The 9,068-nt window shown below is 33.7% G+C and overlaps 1 long non-coding RNA gene across 1 annotated transcript; it reads right to left on the reverse strand.

Moving 5' to 3' along the window:
• Positions 1-281: 281 nt before the first annotated feature.
• On the reverse strand, positions 282-6,705 carry LOC149772692 (uncharacterized). Its single transcript, XR_016417615.1, has 2 exons — positions 6,617-6,705; positions 282-1,242 (listed from the first exon to the last, which is right to left on the reverse strand). It is a non-coding gene; the product is annotated as an uncharacterized LOC149772692 (long non-coding RNA).
• Positions 6,706-9,068: the final 2,363 nt, after the last annotated feature.

Below are 9,068 nucleotides of genomic sequence, written 5' to 3' on the forward strand. Positions count from 1 at the left end.
CCAGTCATTCAAACTGCTTGTTGATGCAAGTGATGATGGGGTTGGAGCAGTTTTGATTCAAGAAGATGAAAAGGTATTGATCATCCAGTGTGCTATTTTTTAAGAAATTAAATAAGCACTTGAGAAATAATTCAAAAATCAAGAAGGAATTTTTGGCTTTGATATTGGCATTACAACATTTTGAAGTTTACCTAAGTTCAGCTCCTTCTTCGATTGTTGTATTCAATGACCATAACTCCCTTATTTTCATCAGCAAGATGAAAAATAAAAATCAAAGACTATTAAGGTAGAGTTTGTTATTGCAGGAATATAATCTTGACATCAGGCACATCAATGGAAAAGATAATTTAATAGCAGATGCACTTTCCAGTGTATAACAATGTATTATTTCATGTACACTGTAATTTATACGAGTTCTTTTTAACCTCATGCATAATTAGTCTGTGGTAAAAAGAAAGCTTTATGTACAAATCTTTCTTTTTCTTTATTGGAGGAAGTATATTTAGTTATATCTGATTTAATACATATTTATTTCAATTTAATTGTTTGTCAATTTAAAAAAAATATTTTTATTACATGATATTGTAATGTCAATTTATTCACTAGAGATGATACTTTTTTCAGAAAATAATTTGACCTTGACTGTTAGTTTATAAACACCAGGTGTTGATCTAAATCCTGACCTTGTTTCAAACTTTGTTGCAACTATGTAAACAAGTTCTATCTTTATTTTAAAATGATTGGTTGTTGTTGAGGTCATGATGGAACTTTGTGTTTAAGATGTAAACAATTTTTTTATATTTTTTATTTCCTAGAGTAAAAATGATTGGTTTTCATCATGGTCACACTGGGTGTACGTGACCTTTAACAAGTACTTGGTTTCTTTAAGCTTCGAGAAGATGTTCACTTGACCCCTTGTTTACGTTTTAGGATACAATATAACCTCTGTTTTGGAGAGTTATTCCCAGTAAGAGCTGGGCTGTTAAACTGGAAGTTGTATGTTGTGTTTGTTGAAGTTATTTCAAATTACCTGGATTCAAAGGGATTAATTCTGTTATTTTTCTGGAAAATACATGTGCTCATGTGAAATTCTTAATCAAAGACAGTTCTTATAAGAAATTTATTTTGATTTCCATAACCAGACTGATAATTTTTGTTTCTACAAGGAACTGTAGACTTCAACACAACATATTGCAGCATACGTCATCGTCTTCCATCTTGGATTCTTCGTCAGGATTCAAACTAGAAATCAGAAGAACATTTTTTATTAGGACAACTAAAATTGTATTGTTGGATTATTCTTGGATTATTTTTGGATTTGATTCTTAAAACTCTAAGTTCATATGTTTTCATTTTTACAGAATTACTTTTAGGGAAATAAATTATTTTATTTTTTCAAAGCTTGTTGTTTTCATTCTTTCTTGTATTACTGTTTATTTGAGCCTAAACACATGACATGATACAAAAGAATCTTAATACTGTGCATTTCCACATTCCAGGACATTAATGGCACATTTGAGACTACAGGCACATCAACACATACAGAATTGGAATTTATTTTCAACGCCACTGGAACTCAATTGGAACATCATATATTTGGACTTATGATACACCTTTAGATCTGTTGGGTCATATTTCACAAAAACTTAAGTACTTTTTAACATTTTTACAAAACCTTTTTGGGTTTTGCTTTCTTCTCTTACTTAGCATAAAACTATAGAATTGTAGTGCTATATTTAGTCATTGCAATAATTAGTTTTGGGGAATTTGAGCCTTAACATGAATATGTTCTTGTATGAGAATGTGATAATTATGATGAAGACAACGAGGAAGCCAGTTTGTACAAATTTGTTCCTGAGTCTTTTATGATATGCTAAAGAAGCACTACTCAATTCATTTTCACAAAGTTTACCTCGCATTTGTTTTTGTTTTTTTCTGTTTGAAATGTCAAGAGATTTTGAAGTCAAACTATTTTCAATTGTAAAATGTCTGGAAATCTCATTGAAAGGTCAAACATTGACATAAAGGAGTTTCTTCATTGGAAAATAACACTTTTCTATGCTTGACATGAAAAATCAAAATAGCGCTTCTCTATGCATGACATGAAAAATCAAAATAGCGCTTTTCTATGCATGACATGAAAAATCAAAATAGCACTTCTCTATGCTTGACATGAAAAATCAAAATAGCGCTTCTCTATGCCTGACATGAAAAATCAAAATAGCGCTTCTCTATGCATGACATGAAAAATCAAAATAGCACTTATCTATGCATGACATGAAAAATCAAAAAAGTAATATAAGGTGTAAATGGGAGGTTTACCACATTATAGCATGTTGAATATTTTACAATAATTTCTGTGACTATCTACTGTAGTCACCCATGGAAACAAAAGTTTTTACACCTTTCTATGTGTTGACATAGCAATATATCAGTTTCTGTATGCAGTTCTAGAGCAGTTGATAATGGTGAGCCACAGGGTCTCATTACAAATGAAATTACTGGTACTGGTCAATGTGTAGAAAGGGGGGAAGGCATAATGGTTGTTATAGGTTCTGTCACTCCATAGCAATCTATCACTTGATTTAGATTCCAGATTTCATTAATAATCATTGAGCCCCTTTGCTACAAGCCTGTTCTGTGATGGGATCATGGTGGTCAACTCAAAGTATTACAGAGTGAAGGTTCATGTTATACCTCCCACCCACCCGTCTCTGTCCTGTAAAATAATAATAATAATAATAACAATAATAATAATGCTAATAATAAAAGCATGAGCTTTCTGTCTATAAATGTGATGGTAAAGATGGATTCAGATGGCAGTGATCGAGATGTCAATTATCTGTAAAATTTAGCAGTTTCGGCCACTGGACTACCCTGGGCCCTATGGCCATTTTTTGTTTTGGGCTTAATGCCCTTTGTTTAAGGATATGATACTCAGGCTGTACATACTGGCCAGTATAAATGGTCTTTGAAGAATCTGGTAAAAAATCGTGGAAAAAAAAAAAATCCCACTGGAAATTACTGGTGATCTTTCTCATATACAATATTGGTCAAAAGGTGAGATGGCAGTGATCAGTATAGGTGAGCAATTTAGACACTGGACCACCCAGGGGCTTAATGCCACTGTACATGATAGGCTATACATGCCAGCCACTACTAGTGGTTTAGGAAGAATCTAGGAAAATCCTGGCACTTGGAGCTCCTGGCAATATTTCTCATATACCACACTGCTCAAGAGTTGATATGGCAGTGATCAGTATAGATGAGCACAAGTAGACAACTGAGCCATCCATGGCCCATAGACAGAATGTTGTTGTTGTTGTTGTAGGGTTTAATGCCATTTTTCAGCACACAATAGGCTATACATGGCGGCCAGTATTAATGGTGGAGGAAGAACCAGGGAAAATCCCTGGAAAGAACCACCAACCCACAAGAAGCTACTGGCAAGCTTTCTCACATACCCACATTGGCTGAATCCAAGACTCGAACCCACGCAGACAGAGATGAGATGGCAGTGATCCATAACAGAGAGCACTTTAGACCACTCGGCCACTCCGGGCCCCCATAGACAGAATGAATTAAGTTGATATGTATTTTTAAAGTGCTTGATGGGAAGCATCTGCTTATCAACCAAAACATAAAAAAGATTGTTACTTTAGAAATGGCATGTGTCAAAGTTGTAATGTAATGAAATGTGTGAAAAGGAAGGAATTTTTTTTATTTTATAAACTACTTAGTTGCATATTTTATTTTCAAGGCTATTTTTGGATATGATGGTGCTGCTTTAAGTGTCAGACAGACAAGTCTTATAGCACATAAATAAGAGTTTGATAAAAGCCGACATAAAAGGAAACAAAAAATAAATAAATAAAAATATGGACATACAAAGATTTAATATAATTAATTTTATCAATTGACCTTTTTAATCTCGTGTCTGACCACATACTATATTGACCACTTTCTTAATTCAATGCTCTTCATTTAAACCAGTTGATATTGTTAAAAAAATGGAAAAATAAACATTGGATTCAACATCTATGGAAGAGCTTGTTCATGATATGACATTAACAAAAATAAATTTACTTACATTGGAAACTTAAGATATATAGCTAATTGCTACAATATTTAATACATTAACAATAATTTTATTTTAATTTTCAATGCTAATTATAATTATATCACAACTATAAATAAAAGAAACTCTAGATGTAGCTAAACCATTACTTTCTCTCAACCCTATTAATTTGACATTCCAGTTGTCATCAAATGCTTCTTAAAATGTAAATTTCTATTTTTTTCTTCTTTTTCTGTTGGAATTTATATTAGCAGGAATGGTTATCTGTTACAGACAATTGGTGAACAAAAAAAGAAAACTACAAAAGACAACATTAATGCATATTACATGTGAATATTATATTATTTTAATAAAATTATTATTATTATTATTATTACCTCATGTCTTACAATTAGTGAAAGTTAAGCATCAAAGTTTAAGACTTTTTATGGGGTATCTGCAATTGCCAAGTCCCTTAGTGACACTAGCAAATAATGCAAAGTCTAATAAAATTTAGGAGAAGCAAAACATAGTCACATTAAGTAGGGAACAAACCAGCTGAAAAGCAACTGTCTGGACCTAGATCAATACCCACCCTAACTACAGTATTTGGCACAGGGGCTAGTTACAAAGGAAATCAAGGGATGGAGGTTCTAACATGTAACATTATAACACCCCCATCCCTTGACTTTCTTTGTAACAAGCCCTTGTGGTATTTGGTCATCACGAAATTATAATATTATATACTAAAATTACCTCGTCTTCAAATCTAGGATGCTCCGATCAAGTAAAGGAGGGACAAAAATTTTTTTTTAAAAAAATATAAAAAAAATATAAAAAAAATAACAATAATACATGTCAAGTACTTTTTGACAGACTCTGTATTTACAAGTGATAAAAAATAATTTTCTAATATTAGAAGTTGTCCTGTATTTTGTAATATTTGAAATGAAAAACCGTATTGGATTTATTTTAATGTCAAAAATCGTGGAAAATCAGTGTCACCTTCTGGTTCATCATGTAATGATTGCTCCCGTACTGAGTCTCTGTCTTTAGAAAGCTTTCAAGTTGAAATAATGTGCCAAGCTTTCCGATGACAAGAAGTCCGTAAACAATGACAAGTACCGGTACATGCAAACATCATTTTTGATATAACAGGAATAAGATTAGATCTTTCGACGAAACAGAGTGCTAGCTGACGGAGGCCATGACAAGTTTTGTAAGACTTCTATTCGGGTATGTACCAGGAAACCGTGCACGCTATTTGGTCTATGCTTTGCAAATGATGTACACTTCAAGCAGAATGTGAGATCCTGATTTCCACAGGTCAAACATACTCCTCTACGCTGTATTATCGCGATACCTAATATTATTATCGGTACATATTACAATTGTTTTATTATTGCTGCTTACTTCTAATTTGTAATCTTTCAGTGACATGTTCCTCTTCTATTCATATAAAAACATTCGTCAGTCGAAGCGAGTAAATGTAAATAACACATCATAATGTGTTGTATTTTCTGTCCTTTTTTTCACAAAGAGATATTATTTCCTTCACAATAGTGAATGACGCCCCGTCTGCAAAACCAGTGCAGTTCACAAAGTGAATGACTGGCTGATTTTAAGTATTGACATCACAGGCACTTTGACTTGATTCTGTGGAAACTAATGTGTGTTATATGGTGAGTGTACACATTAGTTTCCACCGAATCAAGTTCCTGTGATTGACATGACTGGCATTCAACCCCTTATCTTCCACTCTGATGCTCATGTGTCATTACTGTTTTTTGGGGGCACCAGACAGATACCCCCCCCAACACAAATAAATAAAGTTAAGAGTTATTATGTGTTAGTGTTACCCCCAAAGATGTGTATGTTTGTTTTATTTAGAAAAGGAATTTTGATCAAAATTTTAGTTTAAAACTAAATTTTGAAGGGGTATTTTTAGTTTCCCTAGTGTTTTCTAAAGGGTAGTTCCTTGGAGAATGGGTTCAACTCCACATATTAAAGTTCCTTCCCTTGCTAGGTGAACTTTGCTAGAGGTCTTCTATGTTCCATATATGCTATGTGTATCGATGCTATACAGTCTGTATGTAGGATCGGCAGAACTTAGTCAAATATATCCCAATTTGTCTTATTATAGGTGTTTGGATTTCATAAATCCAAGATAATCATTTGATTTTGTAAAGTTTTTAGTTTTAGTATCAGTTTTGAATTTTGACGAGGGAACGGTATGCTAAGTCATTAGTAAAAGAAAACCTAGTGTTTTATATGTGTGGTTATTATGTGTAGTTCCTCGTTTATTTTAGTTCTAACATAATTGAGAAAGGCTATGCCTGAGTAAGAGTCCACATTTTCTTTATTTCGTTTTGTTTCTCCTGTCTTGGGTTAGGCCTTCTCTTTTTATTATTTATTTTAGTCAAATAATTAAAGTTCCAAAAGGGTTTAAGTATTCGGTAAGAAAGGGTAACTTTTTGTTAGTTCCTGTGTTTGAGTTTGCTGTGTTTGTGTTTGTTTGGCCATTGCTTCATGTGCTTTTTCCGACAGTCTTTCACAAACCTGTTCACATCGCATGGCTTCTTATGATGTAGCCCTGTGACATCTGTGCATCATACTTCACCCACATGAAGGTCCCCTGTATCCTTAAATTGGAAAAAAAACTATTTACATTATCATTTAAAATTAAGTACGTTACATTGATATTCCTAATCTAAACTGTTATATGTGAAAGAAAGCAGCCCAAGGCCTGAGTTAAGGGATGAGGTGAGGGTTCCAGCCTGCGCACTGGCAGTGGCAAAACCCTAAGGGGTGGCAAACCGATGTGCCCCATCCCTCTCTCATTATTGTTGAGTTCCAAAATTCATTTTATTATTCTAATTACCTGACCACAGGATAACATTGTTGTAGTAATGTAATCTATTCTTTTCTAAATTACCTTATTTTCATATTTTACATCTACATATAAAATATTATTCCTATGATACTTGTATTTTTTTTACAAATTTTCATTATTAGCATTATCCTATTATTTTTTTGTTTTGTCGTATTGGGCCATCACATGTGGTTTTTTAAAGTATGCTATTTTGCATAGCAGACATTTAGGTATTGTTCAAATCATGCGATGTATAACAGCTTCTTCGCTTGGTCAGGTAAAAATAGTCATAATCTTTGATGCCTTGGCATTGTCATTGTCTGCCTTGGCATGGACCTTGTTTGTCTTGGCATGATTTTTGTCTGCTTTGGCATTGTACTTGTCAACATTGCATGACATTTGTCTGTCTTGGCATTGTAATTGTCTGTTTTGGCATTGTACTTGTCAGCCTTTGCATGATATTTGTCTGCCTTGGCACTGTACTTGTCAGCCTTGGCATGGTAGTTATTAGCCTCCTCTTTACCTTTATTTCAAGCAGAATGACTAACATTGCCTTTTTTCTCCAGGGCATTCCTTACTTCCACTGTATGTAAGGGAGCCATGTTTGTCTTGTGTCAGGTAAATGCAGAAAACTGCAAATCAGTACTTCATTAACAAAAGACATAGTCTGAATGCACTTTAAAGACCAAGAACAGACAGTACTTATATCTCTAACATCATTTTTGATTCTTAGCTAAGGGAAATTTTGTACCCAGTCTGGCCTCCATTGTCTTTTCTTTGGCCTCTGACTGTCATTTACCAGATCAGCTTTGTTTTGACATGACATCTGAGACTACTCTTGAATTCAGATGATATAGTTGATGGATTTAAACAAAAAACAACAGGAAAAGTTAGCAAATAAATCTGATTATTGGCCACTTTTGGGTATACAGAGATAATTGAATGGAATACTCATCTTAGTAATTGGGAAATGTCCCACTGTCATGGTGAGAATTGGTTAGTTACTAGCACTCAGTTCTTTTGATCCTAAGCAGAAACATTGTATTGTGTAATGTCTATAATGACTTTCTGTAGACAATACATTGATAATCTCCACAATCTTCCTGTGATATTATTTGACTTTATTTGAAATAGCTTCGCTCTAAATAACTCCTGTATTGTCTAACAACGTACTGTGGACACCGCTATGGACAAACCATTTAATTTTCAGCTGGCAGGGTGAAGATAAGGCCATGGGATTTATTAAAGAAACAATACTATTGTTGACTGCTAGGATAAACATGTAATGCTTTGGTACAAATGTTAAATTAAATGCAATTTTAATTATTTTTAATTATTAAAACTCAACTATTGAGATTTTTTCTGATTTCTTTAACACTACTTGAAACATTTTTTGGGTGCAAAACAGTACAAAGAATAGAAGACAGATTGTTTATTTGGGAATGCTATAGAGTTTACAATTATTGTTATGAATTACTGTACCATATTTTGTAATTTTGATATGATATTATCTTGTTATTTTCTTTTGCAGGTTCAAAACCTCCCAAGGACAGGTTGATTTTTCAAGTCAGAATGGTTTGGGATTGACTGACATTGATAATATTTGTCAAACCATACTGTGCATACAGTTATTGAGCAAATTCATGAAGCAATAAAACATGCCAGGATACATGTATGCCATGAAACAATCTAACATGCCAGGATACATGTATGCCATGAAGCAATCTAACATGCCAGGATATATGTATGCCATGAAGCAATCTAACATGCCAGGGTACATGTATGCCATGAAGCAATCTAACATGCCAGGGTACATGTATGCCATGAAGCAATCTAACATGCCAGGGTACATGTATGCCATGAAGCAATCTAACATGCCAGGGTACATGTATGCCATGAAGCAATCTAACATGCCAGGGTACATGTATGCCATGAAGCAATCTAACATGCCAGGGTACATGTATGCCATGAAGCAATCTAACATACCATAATACATGTATGCCATGAAGCAATCTAACATGCCAGGGTACATGTATGCCATGAAGCAATCTAACATGCCAGGGTACATGTATGCCATCCCCAATGACTTAGCACCATGGTCATAAATTAGAAATTATCGAGATCTATTCTGTATAACCA

The sequence above is a fragment of the Sinohyriopsis cumingii genome, unplaced genomic scaffold (genome assembly GCF_028554795.1).
Source record: "Sinohyriopsis cumingii isolate HCF-2022 unplaced genomic scaffold, ASM2855479v2 utg001273l, whole genome shotgun sequence".
Classification (NCBI taxonomy): domain Eukaryota; kingdom Metazoa; phylum Mollusca; class Bivalvia; order Unionida; family Unionidae; genus Sinohyriopsis; species Sinohyriopsis cumingii.